Source organism: Grammomys surdaster, unplaced genomic scaffold, assembly GCF_004785775.1.
Source record: "Grammomys surdaster isolate TR1022 unplaced genomic scaffold, NIH_TR_1.0 277, whole genome shotgun sequence".
NCBI classification, from domain to species: Eukaryota; Metazoa; Chordata; class Mammalia; order Rodentia; family Muridae; genus Grammomys; species Grammomys surdaster.
The window spans coordinates 1,088,864-1,113,757 of NW_021604718.1; positions in this window are offsets into that span (position 1 = coordinate 1,088,864).

Genomic DNA, 24,894 nt, shown 5'->3' on the forward strand with positions numbered 1-24,894 from the left:
GAAGTCTCGGAGTGCTAGCTAATTGTCCAGACAAACTGCCCACTTACTCCTTAAAGGGCATCCTGATGGCTGGGCAGCCCCTTGACATTGGCACCACAGCATATTAAGGCCCTGATGAGTTCTGTGGTAAAGAAAACACTTAGCTGGGTGTGGCCATCCATGCCAGTAATCTCAGCACTTGAGGGACAGAAGCAGGAGGGTGGGGAGTTCGAAGCCAACCTGGGCTAGAAGAGACTTTGTTTCTAAAGTGAAGGAAAGGCTGGAGAATGCCTCAGCAGGGAAAGGCCCTCCTCAGCTAACCTGAGTCCAGTGTCCTGGAGTCACGTGGTAAAGGAGCAAACTCACTCTGGCAAGCTGTCCCCTGACCTCCACGTGGATGCCATGACAGGCATATGCACACGCATATGAATAAATTAAGTGTAATTTTTTAAGTGATAAAACATACATACATATACATTTGCATACACATATATGTATCTGTATCCCTATACATATGCATACACACACGTACATATCCATATATGTATATATATCCATATATACACACACAGACATAGACATATATACTGGTGTAGGCTGGAGAGGGTACAATCAGCCAAGTGCTTGCCTAGCACGCATGAGGTCAGAGATTCTATCCCAAGCACCAGAGAGACTGGGCATGGGGGTGCACGCCTTGATAACTCGGAAGCTAGAGGCATCCAGATCGGGTGTTCGAGGTCGTCTTTGGCTACACAATGAGTTTGAAAACAGTCCGAGATACGTGAGACTCTGTCTCGAAAGAAAGAAAGAAAGAAAGAAAGAAAGAAAGAAAGAAAGAAAGAAAGAAAGAATAAAACTCTCTCACATATATGTTCCCTGAGTGTTGCCAGGGGGACACAGCCATCAAGGAAGCCCACAGATCTCAGACGGCTTCAGCCTCCACTGCCACAGCCCTGTGGAGCAGGGTGGCCTCTTGGGAAGCCCCCATCCTGTGTCTCCTGCTCCTCACACCCAGCCTGGTCCTCCCTTGCTTTCCTTCCTCAGTACCTCAAGACTTGATTCCTGTGAGCCTGGCTCGAAGGCGTTGGCAGCTGCCACCCATTTTCAGCCCTGTCCCTGGGCCCTATGATTGGTCCTACCCAGTTCACTGTGTTTACCAGGCTGCCCTGAATGGGGGGGGGGGGGTGAGAGGCATTCCCCACCCCCACTCACTGCCAAACAGGGTCTGTCCCTTCTTCAGAGCCAATGACAAAGGGCTGGGAATGGGGGGAGGGGGTAGAGGTGAGGACAGGACCCCCATGAGATGAGGGGGGGAGGGGATTCATCAGAAGAACCTGCCAAATAGGACAGGTGAGATGGTAACCAGTCACCTAATACCCAGACGGGGCAGGGGGTGGGGCTGCAGTCTGATGGGGCTGGTGATAGAGGGACACCAGATACCCTGCTGGAGGAGGGGCAGAGGACAGGAGAAAAAAGCCTGGATACAGTCTGGCATCGGAATGACAAACTCACTGAGGGACCTTGGCTGGAAGCCCGAGGCCCCTCTGTGTCTCAGTATACCCATCTGCAACTGGAAATAAGGCCCAGGGCTGGAGCTCAGTGGGAGAGTGCTTGTCTAGCTAGCACACTGGGACTCTGGGTTGCGTCCCAGCACTGTAAGAAGAAGATAAAACCATGCCAACCAAGCATCAAGGGACTGTACATGGGAAGAAACCCAGCACACAGCTATCACTGGGAAGTAAGGTTGCAGAGCTCTGGGGGGGACTGGGATTTGGCAGAAGCATCCAGGTAACAAGAACAGAGTGTGTGTCCTTCACTACTGAGTGGCCAGCACTCAGGCCATACTCAAAACTGGCTCACTGAGCATCTAGTACAGTCAGCTGAGGGCACAGCTGGGAGCAAGAAGCTTCTAGCCCGGGAGGGTTTTATATACACCAGGCAGGGCACTTATATTTGGAGACAGGGTCCCGTAAAGCCCAGGCTGGTCTGGAAGTTGCTTTGTAGTAGATGGTGGCCTTGAACTCCTGACCTTCCTATTTCCATTTCCCAAGTGTGAATCTGGCTTTTTTTTTGTTTTTTTTTTTTTTGGTTTTTCGAGACAGGGTTTCTCTGTATAGCCCTGGCTGTCCTGGAACTCACTCTGTAGACCAGGCTGGCCTCGAACTCAGAAATCCGCCTGCCTCTGCCTCCCAAGTGCTGGGATTAAAGGCGTGCGCCACTACTGCCCGGCGAATCTGGCTTTTTTATTATTATTATTTTTAATATTTCTAATTTTGTTTGTTTGCTTGTTGGTTGGTTGGTTGGTTGGTTTTTTCGAAACAGGGTTTCTCTGTGTAGCCCTGGCTGTCCTGGAACTCACTCTGTAGACCAGGCTGGCCTCGAACTCAGAAATCCGCCTGCCTCTGCCTCCCAAGTGCTGGGATTAAAGGCATGTGCCACCACTACCTGGCAATATTTCTAATATTTACACATGCATGTGTATGATGTATGTATGTATGTATGTACATATTTTATGGCACCCATATGGAGATCAGAGGAAAACTGGTGCCAGGGATCAAACTCAGGTCATTGGGCTTGTTGGCAATTTCCTGAGCCGTCTTGAAGGCTTTGTTGTTGTTGTTGTTGAAGACCTTGACTACGGACTATGACTGACCTTTGAGTCACAGAGAGCTGCCTGCCTCTGCCTCCTGCATACTGAGACTAACGGTGTGTATCACTGGGCCCGGTTGGGACATTCTGAAGACAGGAGGGACTCGACTCTCACAAGGGGAGCAGGCAGTCCTGTGGGGTTGCCCCCGTAGTCCAGAAGCATCAAGCGGAGACTGGGAAGAGAGAGACGGAAGCCGGGGAAAGCTGTGGATCCTGAGGGTCCCGGTGGCAGCGCTGAGCTGATTTCCTGCAGCTGACAGCATCAGGAGACAGACAGGACCCAGCTACCAACTCACAGAGAGTACAGAGGACCCTGCCGAACGCCTCGCGTGGACTCGCAGTCAACCGAGCCCAGGCTGTGAACTGTGCAGACAAAGCCCAGGACTCACAAAGCCAGAGCCAGAGCAGAAGACATGCGCAGAAAGGCACCCAGGGGCTCAGCCAATCACAGTGCACAGGCCGGATCGCGGGCTTCAGGTTTCTTTTCCTTTTGATAGTTGTTTTATGACAGGGTCTCATGTAGCCCAGGATACCCTCAAACCTGACATGTAGCTCAGGCGAACCTTAATTTCCCAGCATGTATAAAAGCCCAGAGCTCCATCTCCAATGCTACAGCAAAAAAGGAGGGAGGAACGGAGGGACAGAGGGAGGGAGGGAAGAAGGGAAGGAAGAAAGAAGGGAGGGAGGGAGGGAGGGAGGGAGGGAGGGAGGGAGGAAGGAAGGAAGGAAGGAAGGAAGGAAGGAAGGAAGGAAGGAAGGAAGGAAGGAAGGAAGGAAGGAAACCAAAGAGAAAATTGCCCAGAGTATCTTGGGTAGACAAGATGGCTCGGTGTGTAAAGGAGCTTGCTGCCGAGCCTGAGAACCCGACTTTGATCCCTGAGACCCACAAAGTAGGAGGTCTGACTTTTCCAAGTTGTCCTCTGACCTCCACACGAGTGTATGTGTGCACACGCGCAAAACTCTGATTAAAGATTTTTAATTGTAAAATATTATTTATTTATTTTCGTGTATGTGTGTGTGTATGTGTGTGTATGTGTGTATGTGTGTATGTGTTTGTATGTGTGTGTGTGTGTATGTATGTGTGTGTGTCTGTGTGTGTGTATGTGTGTGTATGTGTTTGTATGTGTGTATATGTGTGTATGTATGTGTGTACGTGTGTGTATGTGTGTATGTATGTGTATGTGTGTATGTGTGTATGTGTGTGTGTATGTGTGTGTATGTGTGTGTATGTGCGTGTATGTGTGTATGTGTGTGTATGTGTGTGTATGTGTGTGTATGTGTCTGTGTGTGTATGTCTGTGTGTATGTGTGTGTATGTGTGTGTATGTGTGTATGTGTGTGTATGTGTGTATGTGTGTGTATATGTGTGTGTGTGTATGTGTGTGTGTGTGTGTGTCCTTGTGTGAGAACATGCACACCACATGCTCTCAGTGCCCTCCGATGCCATAAGAACCTGCGGGATCCAGAGGAACAGGGGATACAGAGACATGTGAGCCGCCATGTTGATGCAGGGAACCAAACCGGGTTCCCCAGCAAGTGCAGTCTGTGGTCTTAAACTACTGAGCCATATCCCCTGCCCCACCCCGCACACACACACACACACACGCCCACCCCAAAAAAAAACTTTTTTAAAAGAAAATCTTTACACCTAGGCTTGGTGGCGCACGTCTTTAATCCCAGCACTTGGGAGGCAGAGGATTTCTGAGTTCGAGGCCAGCCTGGTCTACAGAGTGAGTTCCAGGACAGCCAGGGCTACACAGAGAAACCCTGTTTCCAAAACCTAATAATAATAATTAATAATAATAACATAAACAAATAAAATCCTAATCATATATAAAGTCACCTGCTTTAACCTACCATGAATTACAGCTATCTTTTCACGTTGTCCCCAGTATCCCCAGGCACCTAAAACAGTGTCTGGTGCACAACAGACTCTGCCGAGGGCGGCTGACTGGATGACAAGAGAATGAAGAACCACCTCGGCTGGCACGGATGGGGGATGGGGGAGGAAGAGGAGGGTGGTTCCTGACGGATGTGTCCTCCTGGTGACTCGTCACCGATCATCACTACTTGCTGAGACTGCATCTACTGGGCTCACACCCAAAATGGTATTTCCAAAAAAGGGGGACGCCAGTGCACTCTCCCCTGCGAGGGTTTGTCTACCACACCCTCGGCCAGGAAAAGGCTTACTGCAAGGATTTGTGCTGCACTGGATTAACCTTCTTTCTCCACCTTGATGGTAAATCTCTCTGCCCCATCTGAACGGGCAAGCACTCTCAGGACGGCTTGTAGAATCAGTTTACAGAATTCAAAACCGCTCTGTGGGCTGGGGCGCTGGCTCCGTGGGTAAGAGGCTCGCCCTTGTGAGCATCAGGACCGGAGTTTGAGCCCCCGGAACACACATCAAGCTGGGAACAGAAGTGTCTGTAATCTCAGTGCTTCTATGACCAGAAAGGAGGAGACCTGAGAATCCAGGGAAGTCTGGACTGAGGACCACAGAGTAAGAGACCCTGTCGGACGGAATAAGAGACCTTGTGGTGGACCTTGAGGCCTGAGGTCTCACCCCTAACCTCAGTGCTTACACAGCTGCGCATGCGCGCAGAGAGAGAGAGAGAGAGAGAGAGAGAGAGAGAGAGAGAGAGAGAGAGAGAGAGAGAGAGAGAGAGAGCGAGCGAGAGCGAGAGCGAGAGATTCAAATAAATAAGTACCCACCACCCCTCCCCCAGGACAGAAAAGGAGCAAATAGGAGACTCCTCTCTCTTTCCTTCTCCATCCCTAAACACCGCCTCCTAGAGGCCAAAGGACGCCAGTGCAATTCATATTTCAGATAAAAGACAAGTTTGTCTTTTTTAAAAAAATCATTACATTTATTTATGTATCGTGGAGAGGTGTGAACCACAGTACATTCGTGGGGGGGTCACAGGCCGATTTGTGGGAGTGTGTTATCTCTTTCCATCGTGAGGGTCCTTAGGGTTGACAGCCATTGTCTCTGCCACCTGAGGGACCAGATCTGGACCAACAGCGCCAGATCAAAATGTTTCTATTAGGGTTAAACCCAGGACTTTCACAGGAGAACGCTAAGTTTGTACTCTGTGGTCACTGAGATATCATGAAAAACCCTCTTTTAAACACAAGTATGCTCATGCAACATTTGGGATATATTTGTGCTAAAAAAGAACGGAACAAATTTTACTTATCTGAATTTTTTTTTAATGTATATGAGTGTTCTACCTACACGTATGCCAGAAGAAGGTGTCAGATCCCATTACAGATGGTTGTGAGCCACCATGTGGTTGCTGGGAATTGAACTCAGGACCTCTGGAAGAGCAGCCAGTGCTCTTAACTGCTGAGCTATCTCTCCAGCCCCCTGAACTTATTTTTTAAGTGATGGGATTTAACCAGGGTCTCAGGCACACTACACAAGCACTTTACTATGGAGCCAGGTCCCTCGCTCAAATTCAGATTTCACCATAGCCAGGCTTCCCAGATCTTACCGGATAACCCCTATCCCAGCCTATACCAGCTTTTAAAATGTTTTCCGATATACTTGTTTTATTTCATGTGTATGAGAGTTTCACCTGCATGGATGCCTGTGTACCCTGTGCACCTGGAACCCGACGACATCAGAAGAGGGTACCAGATGCTCTGGGACTTGAGCTACAGACAGTTTTGATCCACCCTGTGAGTGTTGGGAATCAAACCCGAATTGGTCCTCTGTGAGACCAGCCAGTACCCCTAACCACTGAGCTACCCTCTCACCAGCATTCTCCTACCGTATGATGCTGACGGCCTCTAGTCTTCCCAGTCTTCAGGAGCCCCAGTATGAAGACTCAAGGTACCTCTCGAATACCTACTTTCTTATCATCCAAGCTCCTGCCTCACAAAGTCCTCTTCCTGCTTGCCCTTCCTAGAAGTGAACATCCTCTATCACTCTGGCTGCTTGGGTACCATCATAATTGCCCCACCCTGGTGCAGCAGCTGTGCCCAAGGATGCTGAGACCTAACTGGACACACCTCTGAAGGTCCTGCCAGCTCTGCAAAGCCTGTGGGGTCATCTGATCACCACTGTCACTAAACTGAGTGGGAGGCTCCTGTTGGGGACCTCCTCGGGCCCTGGCTACCCCGTCCCAGTCCCTAAGGCCCAGTCCTTCATGGTCATGGAAACCAACTGCAGGGTACATAGAGCGGACAAAGGCGGCAACAGTAACTAATAGCTTTCCAGTCCAATCTAAACGATTCGCAGGGAACGCCAATTATCGCAATAAGAAAGAAAAAGAAATGAAAGCTTTTTGTTTGAAACAGTCTCAAATAGTCTAGGTAGGTTCAACATGAGCAGCAAAGGTGGACTTAATCCTCCTGCTTCTTCCTCCCAAGGGCTAATATCATAGTCTCTCTCTCTCTCTCTCGGCGTGCGAGCATGTGCATGTGTACAGACATACACATCTGGCTTGAAAGGTCAGGTTTGTTACTTCTTTTATTTTCTAGTTGTTTATTTGACACATCCTGAGTGGAGGTCAAAGGGAACTGGTTCCCTCTGGTTTCCGGTGGGAATTGGTTCTCTCCTCCGCCCACGGGGGTCCTAGAAATCAAACTCCAATCACCCATCTTGATGGCAAGTACCTTTCCCCCACTGAGTCTTCTCACCAGCCTGGAAGGTGTTGTTGTTCTGGTTTTTTTTTTTTTTTTTTTTTTTTTTAAAAAAAAAAGACGGCCGGAGGGATGCGTGGCAGGTGAGAGTTCACACTGCTCTTGGAGAGGTTGGGCTGGTTCCCAGAACCCACACCGGGCAGCTCCCTGCTGCTTGTTAACCCCAGCTCCGGGGATCCAACACCATTGACTTCCACAGACACCCACACTCACCTGCACACCTACGCATAATAAAAAGTAGCCAAAGGACTCGGCTGGCAGAGGCAGGTGGATCTCTGTGAGTCTGAGGCCACCCTGGTCTACAGAGTGAGTTCCAGGTCAGTGAGCTACATAGTGAATCCTTGTCTCAAAAAAAGTATATACTAAGCAGGGTGGTGGTGGCACATGTCTTTGATCCCACTGCTGGGGAGGCAGAGGCAGATGGATCTCTGTGAGTTCAAGACCAAGCTGGTTTACAGAGTGAGATCCAGGATAGCCAGGGCTATGGAGAAAAACCCAGTCTCAAACAAAATAAAACAAAAGTGTAATAGTAACAATAATAATAGAAATGTAAAAAAAATTAAATGTAAAACAAAGGGCTTGATCTAGAAATCACAGAAGAAACACCCTTGCCTAGAATCCCCCAGTGAGGGGTTAGGGGCGTGGCTCAGCAGAAAGTGCTTGTCATAGTATGTTCCAGGCCCTTGGCTGGAGCCTGTTACTCCTCAGTGCAGCCATTCCCACAGCTCCTCTTCTTGTTTCCATGGGGAGGACCCCCGGATCAGTGAGCTCCTTCCCCACTGGCCTTCCCTGTCCTTCCTGTCCTACCCAGCCCACAGAAGCTTCTCTTCTTCAGTGGCTCTCCCTTTGCTACTCAATCCTGCCGGGGATGCAGGCATCTCCTGAGGAAGAACCTTTCAAGTGACCTGAAGTCACGGAGGACCCACTACGTCACACTTTCCACAAGTGACGGTCTCTCTGTGTCAGGCCTTGGGGACACCAGAGCAAGACACACCTTCTTCATTCACGGACTGTCTCCATAACCCGGGGAAGATGTCAATCAAAGCCTGGCACAGTGGGTCTGAGGAGAAGGAACAAGATAGGGCAAGGGCCACCGGCAAGGAAGTTTCGGAAGGCTTGCAGGCGAGAGCAATGTGGCTTTGCTGAGGAACTGAAAGAGCGTCAGAATTCAGAGCCATGGAAAGCAGAGAGGGGAGGAAGAGGCGTCTGTCAGCTGACTGGCAGGGTGGTACAGCCTACTCAGGGAGGGCTGTGCACCTGTCAAAGGAACAAGGCCGGCCAAGAAGGGCTCTTCGAAGGCCCTTGTCACCTTTTATACACACAGCTTACTGGGAAGACCCGAGACCTAGCACAGCCTGGCTGGGGCCCACCCGACCCTGAAAGCTGACATGTAATATCTTGTTATAGTTGAAATGTAGCACGGTAGGAGAAATCACCAATCCAGAAGCTTGAAGAAAGGGAGGCCCTCAGCAAACGCCCGGGCTCCCCGGGGACACAGGGAGAGGGTCCCCCAGCAAAGGGCCAGCCTCCTCAGGAACACAGGGGGTCAACAAGTCAGTCAGGAGCCATCAGGACAAAAGCCCCCTCCAAAAGTCACAGGTGACATTCAACCCCAGGCTTAAAGGAATTTCTTAGTGGCTCTTTGGTCCCAGGGGAATAGAAAGACCAAAGGGGCTCCTCTCCATCTTTCAGCTTGCTAGCTATTGCCCAGAATTTACATATTCATTCATTCATTCATTCATTCATTCATTCATTCATTCATACATTCATACATTCATACTGCAAACATTTCTTCAGTGAGGAGCCCTTCTCAGACGCAGGAGTAAATGACAGAGACAAATCAGATTCTTAACCCGAAGGCCCTTTGGTCTAGAAGGGGAACAGGCCAGACATAAATAACCTCCAGGGTGACAGGGTTCAAGAACGTGGGGGCAGAGGTGACCTCTCACCTGGGGCGCCAGGAAGCTGCTTGGGAAGGGTGATCTGAGTACCCAGGCAAACATCTGATAAGAAAACCAGGTTGTGGGCAGAGCTTCCCAGACCACTGGCAATCTGCACCCCAGCTGTGCCAGCCCCTGACAATGGGCTATTTCTGGTTGAGCCTAGAAGGTGCCACACGTGTCCCCCGGGCTGCAGAGCTGGGCTTGGGGGAGGTGGGGGGGGGGCAAGGCTGGAACTTAAAAGCCGGGCTGGGGTTCGCTGAGGCTGTGTCGCAGATACATTAATGACCCTTTAACCTTTCCACGGCCTCCTGAAAGGTGAACACAACCGGGAGAGCGCCCCAACCGTGACCAAATGGTCTGAGGTTGGCGGAAAGAGAAGGCGATGTGGCGCAGAGGAGATTCTACAGCGTCTGCGGGGGGGATGGGGGGGCCTCAGCATCCCCACCTCCTCTCTCCTTCCACCTCCCACCCCCAGCTGGTGGGAGGAGGGGTCGGAAGCAAAGAAGGAAGTACCTGTAATCTAAACCAGACATCACCGGCTGTGCTTCTCCCCAGCCCACTCTGATCCAGAAATAACATACGCACCAAGCTGGCATCGGCCCACCCATCCCAGCTGGCCCCAGAAAAACACAATCAATACCGGGGGATTGGGGGGGGCAGGCCCCAGTTTCCCAACGATCCTATTTCTTCTCCCTTTCCCCCAGGGTAGAGTCCATCCCTTTAGCATCCCCAAGGGGTCATCCTGGCACTGCCTAGGTCAAGCCCAAGAGCATCCCAGGGCGCGCGCCCACCTCTCCCCAGGTACCTGCCTTTGGCTGTATCCAACGCCATCACACGCTGGGCATCTGCATCCCACACTGGGGCCCTGGATCCCCCCCCCCCCCCCCCCCCCCAACCATCTCCCACCCCCGTCCCCAAACCCGCGCTCTCTCCACGCTTTAGACCCCCTACCTGGGCGCCGGAGCACCGGACACCATCGGCGGGGCGGGCGGCAAAGCGGGCGGCGGCGGCCCAGCCTCAAGCCCGGACGGCTTCCCGGGGGAGGAGGAGAAGGCTGGCGCGACCGCCGCGCGTCTCTCCGGGGCTGCGGGAAGGAGGAAGGTCAGAGACTCCGCGGAGCGCAGCGGCGCGCGGGGGCGGAGGCGGCGCGGATTAGAGCGGCTTCTGGGCGAGCCAATGGCGGCGCGCTGGCTGCGCAGGTGGCAGCGCCGCGGTACCCGGAGGCCGCGCCCGCCCGGCCGCCTGCTCCCCAGCTCGGCGTGTGTGGCTCCTGCGCGCTCCTAATCCCCGCTCCTCACGTGGGGGTGCACGCAGGATAGGGGTTTGCAGTCTAGCTCTGGTGCGATGACCCCCTCCTCTACCTGTGCGTGTATGCTTGCACGCAGGACAGGCCCTGGTGTGGTGACCCCCTCCCCTACCGTGTGTATTGGGTACATGGAGGACAGGAAAATAGTGAAGATGCTCTCCTCCAACCTATCCCACCGCCCACTGCCCACACGCGGCTCTGCCGAGAAGATCTGTGTGGCTCTTCAGGCCAACGTTCACCACAGCTGGCTGTCAGCAAAGCTGGCTGGAGGCCTTTTTGGAGGCTCTCTGGGACTTGGGGATCTAATAGGTCTCTCTCTCTCTCTCTCTCTCTCTCTCTCTCTCACACACACACACACACACACACACACACACACCCCAGCTGCTTTTATGCCTCGTATTCTAACTGATTCCAGGAGCCAGGCTGCTGCCCCAGCGAGTGGGGCCTGATGTAGAAGAGAAGAGTCATTCAGTGTATCCAGAACGTGCCATAAACCAGAGAAGTAAGACCGGAAGGAGAAAACTGCCCACCCCTGCCCTTCCCTAGCTCACGGTGCAGAGATGTTCTACAGGGTTCATAGACGAAAGTCTTCCTGAACCCCTGGTGGGGAGCCTCACCGTGAGCTCTGAAATTCACCAATCCAGGGTCCCAGAGGAATGCCTGCTACAGTGTTCGCTCATTTGCTAAGAATTCTAGGGACAGTGGTTTCAAGCTATATTGTCAGAGCCTAGAAAAAGACATCGGCAAATGAACAGGCCATAGCCGGCATCTCCTCTGGGGTTGGACCAGACAGTCAAGTGAGTGGATGTATTAGTCAGAGAACCGAGGGATAGAATGAATGTCTATGACGAAGGGGCTTGTTAGATCGGCTTAAATGATACAAGCCTCAGGGCGCTGGAGAGGCTGAGGATATCGTAGCTGCTCCGGAACACTGGGTTCCTCAGTAGTCCCAAGGTGGCACTGAACCCATGAAGGATTCCGGAAGAGCCCCCGGAGTCATAGGCCTTCAGGAGACATTGGAAAGTTGAAAAGGTGGGGTTCTGGTTGCAGCAGCCGACACAGCATCAGAGCAGATGCATTCACAAGCATGAAGCAAAGGTGGGCAAGCAAACGGCACTGTGCCCCACCCCCAGACTTCTTACGTCACGCCATCCCAAGAAGGTACCGCCCACCATGGAGAGTCTCTTTCCCCCTCAGTCAGTCTTTCCCCGGAAATGCCCTGCCACACTTACCTGGAGTCTCTTAGTTCTTTCCAGATCTAATCAAGTCCAGATTGACCACCACAGTGGTTGGTGTTCATGAAGGTTGAGGGCTCTGGGCAGAGCAGTCCGGAAAGCTTTTCTAGTGCTGCTGAAGGAGATCTGAAATTCCCGTTAGCCGGAAGGCCCTGGAGTTAGGGAACTGTCAGGCAAAGTCATCAAGGCCCGTAGCTCTGGGGATACAGTTGCCTGGAGCTGATGAGGCCCACCCTCTATCCCTGCCTCAGCACCCCAATTCCTGTTCCCGACACCCCAACCTGGAGTTTACCATCAGCCCCAGGCAAAGCTGTGAGGCTCACATGGGTGGAACAGCTGTCCGGGAAACACTCTGACTCAGACACCTCATCTTGATAGCCATGTGACAAGCTGTTGGCGGAGTGTCTGGGGCCTAGGGGAGCCACGGACACACCCAGGGCTCTCTGTTCATGGGTACATCATTCAATGATGGCGGTGGTTACGCCAGGTGGGATGCTGGAACCAAGCAAGGTAGGTAGAGTACCTACCCCGCTGCTCCAAACCTAATAAGTGAGGGAGGAAATGGTACCCATTTTTATAACTACAACTGTCTGCATCTCCAGTGTTCTCTCTCCTGGTGCTGTGAAACCGCATCCCTTAAGACAGAAATGTCTTCACATCAAGAGGCTGATTCCCCACGGAAGTTCTCACAGAGCTAGAAAGCCTGCCCCTCCCCGTGTCGTGCATTGGCTTAGCTTTCGTGGAGACAGATTGGAGCCTGGGGAAGTGGAGTGTGAGGGCTGAGAAGGCAGAGGAGGGGCTAGTGAGCTCTCCCACGATGATGATGGTGAAGAAGATGATGATGATACCTTTAAGAGAAAAGCCAGAGGAGTCCACAGCACCAGACTTCCCCGACAGGACGCCTCCTATCCCTTGATGGCCAGACATTTGGAGGGTGGATAAGAGTCCTAAGTGAGTGCTCGGGGGGTAGAAGGCTATGATATAATAGGGAAGAGAGGCCAGAGGCTGGGAGAAAGTGCAGTCTTCACAGAGCTGTAGTTCCGTCAGGAGACTCAGGGGGCTTTAGTGACAAAGCCCTGGGCACCAGCTCTAGAATATCAGCTGGTGACAGTGTTTCAGGCCGTAGTAACCCCAGCATCCAGAATTGGAGGCTGGACGGCCATCCTTCATCATATAGTGAGCCTGCGGTCATCTTGGGCCTCTTGAAAAATCCAACAGGAGGCCGGACAGGGTGGTACACACCTTTAATCCCAGCACTCGAGAGGCAGAGGCAGGCAGATCTCTGAGTTCAAGGCCAGCCTGGTCTACAGATGGAGTTGCAGGACAGCCAGGGCTACACAGAGAAATCCTGTCTTGGGGAGGGGAAAAATTCCTTTAAAAAAATTAAACAAATAGAGGCTCAGTGTTAAGGTAACTTACTGCTCTCCCAGACACCCTCATTTTGGTTGTGAGCGCCCACATGGGACAGCTCACACCCGCCTGTAACTCCAGCTCCAGAGCATCCTCGCGCCCTCTGGAGGCCTCATTAGACACCTGCACACGGGCGCACCGACTCCCGCGCAGACACACATGCAGTTAAATATACAAGTAATCTCTTTTAAAGACCAAACAAACAAAAGCAGAGAAGAATGAGGGAAAAGACAGCCAGGGGCTCTGGCTCTCTGTGCAGAGCTGAGGTGTGTCTGGGTTTGAATTCAGAACGCATGCACACACACACACACACACACACTGCGGCCCTGTGTAACCTAAAATAAAATGTTTCGGGAACTGACTCGGGATGTCCACACTTCCTAAATTAGCCCAGCTTCCTTGTAGACGTTCTAATTGCAGACCTGCCCTGCAGAGATGAACCTGACCCACCTTCCTGTTTTGTGCCCCGCCCCCACCCCACCCCCTTCCTGTTCCGCGTACCTCCCCCACCCCCCCTCCGGGTTTGTGCCTCTGCTTGACTACAGATGCCCTCAGACTGGCCACAGCAGCTCCTCCTTTTTCTGAGCGTTTCCCACGTCTCTCGTGTCCTGGCCTCACGTTCTCTCAGCCCCGTTGAGATCTGACCCCTCTCTGTTTCCATGGGGCTGTCCTTCCCACCCAGAGCTCTGAGCCTCCCTTGGTCCATCCTCCTCAGACTCGGGGCCACGTAGAGCAAGGATCCGGCGAGAGGCTGGTCCTGAGGGGTTTGCAGATGCCAGCGATACACAAAAGGCATGCGGACAGAAAGGCAGGCCAGCACCCCGAAAGGCGCGGGAATAAATAAATCAATGAATGAATAATGAATTGGTAATTGATACTGCGTGCTGGGCCTGGAAGAGGGGGCCCGGCAGAAGGGAGACTCCAGTTGCCCCGTCTTCCTTATAGAAAAAAAGGCTTGGGGGAGGGAGAGGAAGGAGGAGCGGTTTTGTTCTCTCCCCTGTCTCCCTCAGACGATCACATCTATCTTCCTACGGTGCCCTTGAACTGTTGCAGGTGAGGTCCAACTTCTGACCCTTACCCTCTCCACAGTGCTGGGGTTGCAAGCATGCACCACCATGCCCAGTTTGGTGTTTTGTTGTTTGTTTAATTTCGAGAAATTTATTATATTCATTTGCGAGATAGGGTCTCACTGTGTATCGCTGACTGGCATGGAGATCTCTCTCTCTCTCTCCTCTCTCGACCAGTCTGGCTTTGAAACTCACAGAGATCCTCCTGCCTCTGCCTCCCAACTGCTGGCATTAAAAGCGTGCGCCACCATGTTGGCTAACAATTATTTATATTATTATTATTATTATTATTATTGTGTGTGTATCCGGCATGCCATGATCTGTGTGTTTGATCACAAATGCCACGGTGCATCCGTGGATGGAGAGCAGAAGATAACCTTTAGGAGTCAGTGTTCTTCCTCCAGGTGGGACCCGAGATTGAACTCAGACTTCTGCAGCAAGCGCCTTTACTTGCTGAGACTTCTGCGCATGCTGAACAGGCCGTGTACGGACTCACCACACCCCCAGCCAACCACCCCTGCTCTTACCACACCTTTAGTTGGGAAGGAAGGCCAGGGATCTCTCCCACTTTGGGTAGGCGGGGATTCTGAAGGCCAGAGAGTGAAAGAGACTCGTTCCGGGTCACACAGCACCTCAGTGACAGAGCTGGGACTATAAACAGATCTCTGAGCTCTGACTGGGTCGCTGCAGCCGGTTTGGAGGCTGGGAATCTGACTGTCTGGGTCTCGGCTGCCCAGGATAGGGTTTTATTTTCTAAACTCCCTTTCAGCAACATGACGTGGGAACGGGCAATGCTGAGGGAGAGCCTTTCGGCTCGCTCTCTCCTCATGCCGCAGTCACCTGGCTTCAAGTTCTCGGACAGTGCCAGTCACCTACCTGGTGGACAGGGGACTACTGCCAGCCGCACCTTGAACCCTGAGACCACGTGTCAGGAGGCTTGCAACGGTGGGTTTCTCTGCCTCCGACTCACGGCTGGAAACCACACCTCCTGCATTAACCTTTAAGGGGTGCCCAGGTTTTGGACCCTGGGGGTAGTTTACCCAGGACACACAGACAAACAGAGCCTGTCCAGTACCAGGTTCTTTCTGAATTTGAGGCATAGGAACCATGGGGACGGTGTGATTACTGACCATCATCATGTTACAGGCTGGGACGCGTAGGCCAGAGAGGTTAAGTAGCCTGTGTGATGTCACACAGCTGGAAAGCATTGGAGCTGCGATTCCAATCCTGGACTGGGTTCAGCCCCGCGGTTAGGAAGGAAAAGCAGACCGGAGGGCTCGACGTCTTTGCGGTCCTGTGGCTATGGCCTGGACGCTCTCGCCACCTAGTGGTATGGTACCTTAACTACAAGAGGAATTCCTAAGCAGCCCGAGGGCGCTGTTTGGTTGGTTTGGGTTTAGATTTATGTTTTTTAGTCAAGGTCTTTGGCAGTAGCCGCGACTGCCTGGGACTCTGAGAGTGCTCTTCTCCCCTGGAGCTGTTACAGTCGCGAGCCACTACCAAGTGGTGCTGGGAACTGAGCCCGGGTCCTCCCCAAGAGCGGTGTGTGCTCTTAACCTCTGAGCTATCTCTCCAGCCCCTATTGGTTTTTAAACTATTATTATTACCGGTGTGTGTCGGTGGCGGGGTCAGAGGACAATATCGTGGAGTTGGTCCTCTATCTAACTTTATGGGGTCTCCTGGATTCAAACTCGGGTCCCTCGGGCTTCACCTCTGAGCAGCAAGCACCTTTATTTACCGTTACTTACTCCCCTAATCTTTAAGTTGTTATTTACGTGTGCCGGGGAGCGAGTAGTAGGATATATAAAGGTTGGAGTCTAACTTTTGAGAATTGGGTGCGGTGGCGCACGCCTTTAGTCCCAGCACTTGGGAGGCAGAGGCAGGCGGATCTCTGAGTTCGAGAGTTCGAGGCCAGCCTGGTCTACAGTGTGAGTTCCGGGACAGCCAGGGCTACACAGAGAATTGGGTCTCTCCATCTACCATAGGGGTCCTGGGGATCAAACTCAGTTGTTAAGCTTGGCTGCAATCGCCCTTCCCCCGCCCCCGCCCATCTGCTCTTAACCTCAACACTTAGTGTTGAGGTAGTGATGCCCACCTGTAATCTCGGAGCTCAGAGACTGAGACAGGAGGATCAAGGGTTTCAAGTAAGTTTGGGTTATAGAGCAACACCTTGTCTCAAAGAATCAGACAAAAAAAAATTGGTCATAGTTCCGTGAAGGATGTTTTGTACAGGGTGTTGTTTTTGCGGTGTTCTAAGGCTAACCTCTCACCACAGTGTGTTAGTTAGCCTTTCCTCTCTGTGACAAACACCCGAGAGAACCCATTTCAAAGGAGTGAGGGTTTATTTTGGCTCATGGTTGTTGAAACCAAGGTCAGCTGGATGTATTGCCTCCGACTAAAGCCACTCGGAGTATACTGGCAGCGGGAACGCATTCGTTTTACCAGCCCTGGGTGGATACACATCTCTGTACTGTTGAGCCTTTAAAAAACAAAACAAAACCAAAAACAAAGCAGGGTTTCTCTAGGTAGCGCTGGCTGTTCTGGAACTCACTATGTAGACCAGGCTGGCTTTGAACTCACAGAATGCTACTTGCCTCCACTTCCCTAGTGCTGGGATCAAAGGCAAGCACCACCACGCCTGACTGGGGTCTCTCTGTCTACTGTCCCTCACTCTGATGTCATGCCTACTGGGCAGCATCCCAAGTCCAGCCTGGGTCCTCTAGTTAATTAATGGGCCTGGAAACAGACCCACCAGGGGTTTGCCCCACTCACCCCTCGCCCAACTTTACTGTTTTAACACAGGGTCTCATGTAGCCCAGGATATCCTTGAACATGCTCTGGCACTGAGGAACCCGCTTCTCCTCTGCAGCACACCTATCAGGGCTGGGCACACCTTACCCCCGGTTCTGCTGTGCCGGGATCAAGCCCAGGGCTCCTGCATGCTAGCCATGTGCCTTATCAACCCAGCCGCAGAGCCCTGCCCACTGTGTTACCCCAGCCACAGAGCTGTGCCCCGTGCCTTACCAACCTGGTGTATTACCACAGCCACAGAACTGTGTCTCCAGCCTCTCCCAGGTGGTGTTTCCTTTCAATATTATACTTGAGACAGGGTCTTACCAGGCATGATGGCACACACTTCTAATCCCAGCACTCAGGAACCAGAGGCAGGTAGATCTCTGTGAGTTCAAGACCAGCCTGGTCTACAGAGTGAATTCCAGGACAGCCAGAGCTACAAAGAGAGACCTTGTCTCCCTCCCTCCACCTCACCTAAAAGGATTAACCATTACACCCCATACTACTTGGAAACCCATATTATTTTGATAAGGAAATGGTCTGAGTTGATGTTGAACCAAGCCTGTTGCTCCAGGCCTGCGTCTTGTGACCACAGAGGTCACATTTAGTCAAATACCCTTGTTCCTGGCTACAAGGTTAGGTGATGTCTTAGTTAGGGTTTTATTGCTGTGAAGAGACACCATGACCAAGGCAACCCTTATATAGGCAAACATTTAACTGGGGCTGGCCTAAAAATGTAGAGGTTCAGTCCATTTACAGCAGGAAGCAAGGCAGCATGCAGGCAGACATGGTGCTGGACAAGCTGAGAGTTCTGTATCTTGATTTGAAGGCAACCAGGAGAGACCAACTTCCAGGAAGCTAGGAGAAGCATCTCAAAGCTCACTCTCACAGTGACACACTTCCTCCAACAAGGCCACACCTCCTAACAGTGCCACACCCTGGACCAAGCATTGTCAGACCAAAGGTGACTTGCCCAGAGGTCTGGGGACAGCAGTGAATCTCTCTCTCTCTCTCTTTTTTTTTTTTTTCCCTTTGGTTTTTTGAGACAAGGTTTCTCTGTGTAGCCCGGGCTGTCCTGGAACTCACTCTGTAGACCAGGCTGGCCTCGAACTCAGAAATCTGCCTGCCTCTGCCTCCCAAGTGCTGGGATTAAAGGCGTGTGCCACCACCGCCCGGCTGACAGCAGTGAATCTCAAGCCCGGTTCTCATGTTTAACTGTAGAGTTCAGTCTCTCTCTGATCCACGCCTGTCACCAGCTTCTTCCTCCAGATCAAACCCCATCGGAAGAAGATGGGGTTCACACACACACATACACACCCTGATACATGAGTACACGTAAACTGTCTTTATATGCACACACACTCACAGACACAACTCACTTGCATACACACTCCCTGAAGACACTGCCTCGGAGCTCAGCGTGAAAACTTCTAGCATGTTGTTCTCTGCCTTTTATTACTTTTTGGTCTTTTGTTTTGGCTCTCAAGCGCGAGTGTGTGTGTGTATGTGCATGTGTGTGTGTGTGAGTGTGTGTGTGTATATGTATATGAGTGAGTGTATGTGTGTGAGTGTGTGTGTGCACATGAGTACAGTCTACGTGCACTCATGTATGTGTATATGAGTGTGTGTATGAATGAGTGTGTGTGTGAGTGTGTATGTGTATATGAGTGTGTGTGTGTGTGTGTATATGAGTTATATGTGAGTGTGTGTGTGTACATATGAGTACAGTCCATGTGTACCCATGTATGGTGTGTGGTTGGGTGTGTGAAGGCTCCTGACGGGTGACTTTCTCCATCACTTCCCACTTCAGCCTTTGCGATAGGGTCTCACTGAACCGGAGCTGACTGACTGGGCCAGGTTGGCTGGCTAGTGACTGTCTGTCCCCTCAGGACACGGATGACAAGCACGTGGCCACCACACCTGGAAGTTTCACATGGGTTTGATCCTCATGCTTGTGCAGTAAGCACCTTACTGACAGAGCCACACAGACCCCAGGCTCCAGTCTTGGGGTGATGTTTTCTTTTCTGTATGTGGGTGCTTTGCCTGCTTGTATGTCTGTGTACCGTGTTCGCCTAGGATCTTATCTCAAAACACAACAAGGCTAGTGTGTTGGTACAGGACTTTGATCCCAGCAGCAGGGAGGCGGAGCAGGTGGAGTTCTCTGAGTCTGAGGCCAGGCTATTCTACAAAGCCAGTTCATTCTAGACGAGGCTACATAGTGAGACTCCATTTCAGAAACAAAACAAACCCAACAACGACAAAACAGAGCGAATCACAGACTGTGTTCTTTACAAGGGAGGTCACAAGGGTGCCATCAATACAATAGAAAAATGACCTCAGTAAATAATCAAAAGTTCTTGCCAGAGGCAGCTTGGCTGGTCACCAGAGGACTGTGGGTACGGCAGGCAGGAGAGCCCGCTCACAGATAGGGGTGGAGACAGCTCAGCTCTCCCTGCAGGAGTCTCTGCTTCTAAAGGCCAGGCTCATCCTCTGGTTGGGGTGGAGTGGGGGCGTGGCCGGAAAGGAATGATTGGTGTTTTCAGCTAAGGATGAGTCCCTCCACTGTCTCTGGCTTCTGTCTTGGTCTCTGACCAAAATACCTGCGGTGCTCGTAGTGGCAGGATGCCCTGTGTCCCTCAGTCTGTCCTGTGTCCTTCAGTCTACCCAGTCCGTCCTGTCCATTGGACCCTACCTGCAGCAGCATGACCAGAGGCAGGAGCAGAGTGAACCAGGGCCCCGTTTAGGAGCACAGCCTGCCCTGCCCCCACTGATGTTGAATTCAAACCAGAAAGACAAGCCACGGAGGCAACAAGCAGAAGGCTCAAGGACAAGAGTGTCCAACAGTCCTCCAAAGCTCTGAGACTTGGCCAGACATCCCACCACCTGAGCCCCAGAAAATGATGATGCCGAGCTCAGAAAAGCCTCTGCGGACCAGGGAGCCACCTCAAGTGAGCTCCTGAGATGACCTTGGTCCCTGACACCTTGAATACGTATCCCTTAATGAGAACCACCTGCAATAACAGACAGCATCACCGCGTGAGGCCGCTTGAAGACGCATCAGTTAGAGCCAGACCCGAGACATTACCGTGGCACACCGTTCCAGCCAAGTACTCGGCAGCCCACGTGACTCTGAACTCCTGATCCTCCTGCCTTTATCTCCCAAGTGCTAGAACACAAATGTGCACTATCAGGTCCAGCCTGTGGTCCCAGAGCTACAGCAAGTATTTAGTGGAGTCTCAAAGCACAAAGTATGGGGGGTTGGGGGAGATGGGGGTGGGGAGAGATGTCCCTGAGCTGGCTGATGCAAACCCAGACAAAGCAGAGATGTTCTGAAACTGAGTCCGCAGTCCCATCTGGACTCAAGAGGCCAAGAACAGACTATTTACAACTAAACGCAGAGGCCATCTTGACCTGCGGCGTGCACAGCCCAACCCTTCAGTAGAAGCGGAGCCCCCTGCCATCCCTGGCTCCTTCTCTTTTCCTCCACCACGGGACCTGTGTTTCTCAGTCTAAGCCTTTCCACATGCCATCCCCACCCCCACACCCCCCACCCCCGTCATCAAGGCACACAACAAGGAAATGGGATCCCTCTTCCTGTGTAACACACTCTAAACCCAAGCAACAACTGGTTCTTTAAAAGTATCTATTTTTATTTTGTGCGTATGGATGTTTTGTCTGCATATACATGAGCACCATGTGGCCCATGGAGGCCAGCAGAGGGCGTCAGATAGCCTGGAAGAATCATTACAAGTGGCTGTGCCCCGCCCTGTGCGTCCTGGCAATTGAATGGAAGAGCAGCCAATGCTCGTCACTGTTGAGCAATCCCTCTGGCCCTAATTTTCTGTCGTAGTTTTAAGACAAGTTCTTGAGTCTGTGGCCATGCCGCACTGAATACGCCTGATCTCGGATGATCTCAGAAGCAAGTTCGAGCCTGGCTGCTACTTGGATGGATGGAGGACAGAGTCCCATGCAGTCCAGGCTGACTTCAATCTCGCCATGTACCAAAAGCTGGCCTTGACCCCTTGACCGTCCTGCTTCCACCTCCCAAGTTTGGGGATGACGGGCATGTGCCACCAAGCCTAGCCAAGTCTGCCATTTTTAAAAGTCACCTTCTACCGGGCGGTGGTGGCGCACGCCTTTAATCCCAGCACTTGGGAGGCAGAGGCAGGCGGATTTCTGAGTTCGAGGCCAGCCTGGTCTACAGAGTGAGTTCCAGGACAGCCCAGGCTATAAGAGAAACCCTGTCTCGAAAAAAAAAAAAAAAGTCACCTTGTGTGTGGTAAGGGGGGGAAGTGGGAATGGTGGGGGGAAGTGGGGGTGGTAGGTGTGTGGTGTGTGTGTGTGCACTCATGTGCACGCATGTATTTTAGTTTGTTTTGAGACATACCCGTAGAATGTAACCCATCCTGGCCGGGAACTCAAAATCCACCCACGCCAGCCTCCCAAAATCTAAGATGGAGGCTGTGTCCCCACACCAGACCCTAGCTGCACGTTGAGGGTCAGCTTGAAGACGGTTCCTAGCTCAGGCCAACTTAATGAAGTGACCTAATTGGAGATGAACACCGTAGTGAGGGTGGCTCGGTGCTCAGAAGCTCCGCTGCTCCCAAATCATGTCTTCACGTGAGGCTCCGCCCCTCCATGAGCGCAGGGCGGAAATCCCCTTCCTGCTGAGGGATAGGATGCACGTGGGACCCGACCAGAGGCAGGGTCAGGCAGGGTGACGTGGGCCTGTTATTCTAGCACTTGGAAAGTGGAGGCAGACGTGCAGTGAGTTCAAGGTCAGCCTGGGCAATAGTGTGAGTTTCAGGCTAGCAGAATGAGACTATATCTCAAAAATAAATAAATAAAAATAAATAAATAAATAAATAAATAAATAAATCGGGCTGGAGAGATGGCTGAGAGGTTAAGAGCACTGCCTGCTCTTCCAGAGGTCCTGAGGTCAATTCCCAGCAACCACATGGTGGCTCACAACCATCTGTAATGGGATCTGATGCCCTCTTCTGGTGTGTCTGAAGACAGCCACAGTGTATTCATATACATAAAATAAATAAATAAAGCCTTTAAAATAAATAAATAAATCAAGCCGGACAGTGGTGTCCCATAATCCCAGCACTTCGGAGGTAGAGGGAGGCGGCTCTCTGTGAGTTCTGGGCCTGCCTGGTCTACAGAGTGAGTTCCGGAATAGCCAGCTCTACCCAGAGAAACCCTCCCTGTCTCAGAAAAACAACAAATGCACTTGGGAAGCAGAGGAAGGAACGTCTTTTGGAGTTGGAGGTTGACCTAGGCTACGTAGTGAGTTCCAGACCAGCCAGAGCTACCCAGGGTTACACATTGAGACACTGCCTCAATAAATAAATGAATAAACAAACAAACCAAAACACAACAGTTTAACCTTCACCTTGACATGATAAAGCAAGGAACAGAAGACATCTGGGAGAGGCTCAGAGCCCGTTCCCCTGTTTACAGGAAGCCACTTCTGTGACTGGAGAAGTAAAGCGGCCATATGTCAACAGCCAGGCTGGCATTACAGCAGCTCAGAAAAAAGAAAAAAAAAGAGCTGAGACACACTGCCCTTTATCCATCCAATGACAAGGCTCCAGGGGCGGCTTGGCTTAGTCCCTCACAGCTGCCTAAAAGCCCCACGCCCTGGGCACAGCGAGGTGAGGTAGAAGAACCACTTCAGGGGTTGTTCACATTATTGTTTGTTTGTTTGTTTATAACTTGACATATAGCCAAAAAGACTTAGAATTCCTGACTCCCCCATCTCTACCTCCCAAATGCCGGGGCTACAGCTGCAAGCCACCATGTTAAGTGTACAGGGTGCTGTGGTTCTGGGGGCTTCCAACAGAAGCCTCGTAACACCCCACCAGATGAGCTACACCCCCAGATCTCAAATGGCTTTTAAAGTGACCTGACACGTCGGTTCATGTGTCTGCCACTTCATCTGTCCCCAGCCTGTTCTGTGAGTAGCAGGGAGTTGTTATCTTAGAGAGAGGAGAGTTTCCAGGTCAAAGACAGAAGGAGCCAGCCCCAGCACTCCGGGGCTGTGAAATGCGTCTTCAGAGCTGTGCCCACCCAGAGTATTATTTATGGTGCTGTCCGTGAGCTGATTTGTGATTTCTTGCCGCTCCATCTGGCCCTCCCTGGCAAAGCTCCCGGCTTGACTTCCACTGGAAGGGCCATATGTCCTGGCAGCCCAGGGAGGCCTGACAGTGAAGGGGGTGGGAGCCAGAGGAGAGCTGATTCCTTGCTACCACCCTGGCTGGCTGTGCTGGAACTCCTAGGATCCACAGAGCAACTGCCTGCCTGGGTAGGATTGGGATAATGGGACTCCTGCTCCCCACCCATCCCTTGGTGACATCACTATCAATTATCCTGAGCCATGGAGATGGCAGTTGCATGGGCTCTGGGTTGGGCAAGCCTAGGCTGGAATCTTTTTTTTTTTTAAAGTGATATACTTGTGTGTGTGTGTGTGTGTGTGTGTATAGGTATGTGTGCATATGTATGTGTGTATGTATGTGAATATGTGTGCATATGTGTCTGTCTGTATGTATATGTATGTATGTGTGTATATGTATGTGTGTATATGCATGTATGTGTGTATATGTATATGTGTATGTGTATATATGTATGTATATATGCGTGTGTGTATGCATGTGTGTATGTGTGTATATGTATGTGTATGAGTGTATATGTATGTGTGTATATGCATGTGTGTATGTATGTATATGTAAGCGTATGTGTGTATATGTATGTGTGTATATGTAACTGTATGTGTGTATGTGTGTACATGTGTGTATATGTATGTGTGGTATATGTATGTGTGTATATGTAACTGTATGTGTGTATGTGTGTACATGTGTGTATATGTATGTGTATGTGTGTGTAGGACCGTGAAGGACAGCCTGGTTTCTGATCAAGCACCGGCTGGAAACTGCCAGACACCCCAGATGATCCTGAGGGGCCCTAGGTGGGACACAGGTGACCCTAAGTGACAGCATGCGTTTAGCAGAGCTCCCAGACTCCAGGCTCCTGACACGAGGCGGCAGACCTCCATCGATCTGTGCCTTTCAGTCACGTAGGAAAATGTCCCTTAGTCCCTCCACAGGTAGAGGGCATGACTACAGGCCACAGAACCTCAAGACAGATCTCCATATTAATGAAGTACCTAAAGGCCAGAGGGGCATAGCCTTCCCAGATCCTCCTGCCTGCAAAAGGTATTTAACCTCAGGCCAACCCTGAGGAAACTGGGATATAGTTTTCATCTACTTTCCACCGTGACAATAAACATCTTTTTTTTTTTTTTTTTTTTTTTTTTTTGGTTTTTTGAGACAGGGTTTCTCTGTGTAGTCCTGACTGTCCTGGAACTCACTCTGTAGACCAGGCTGGCCTCGAACTCAGAAATCTACCTGTCTCTGCCTCCCAAGTGCTGGGATTAAAGGCGTGCGCCACCACCTCCTGGCAACAATAAACATCTTAAGACCATGGACTGTTTCTCTGGGACCTGCCGTGGAGAACAGTAGAGCAGGCCTTCATCTACAGAGCCTCAATCTAATCTCCCGCACAAGAACTCTCTTCGTTCCCAGCCACGGAGACCACCAACCCAAGCAAGCAAGCTGAGACCAAGCCAAAACCAGCCAAACCAAGACCAAGAACTCTCATCCCTGCAGGACTCAGCCAGAGTCTCTCTCCCTTTCTCTCCCTTCTGCTTCGGGCCAATTCAGCCTGTACCCCCCCCCACTTCATTCTCAGCCCTTCTGCAGCCCCCTAGAGGTGCCTGGGGGCCCAAGAGCCTGAGAACCAGCTGGTCTCCAGCTGCCTTTTGGCCCTGGGGACCCCCAAGCCAAGAGCTCCAGTTGCCCACAG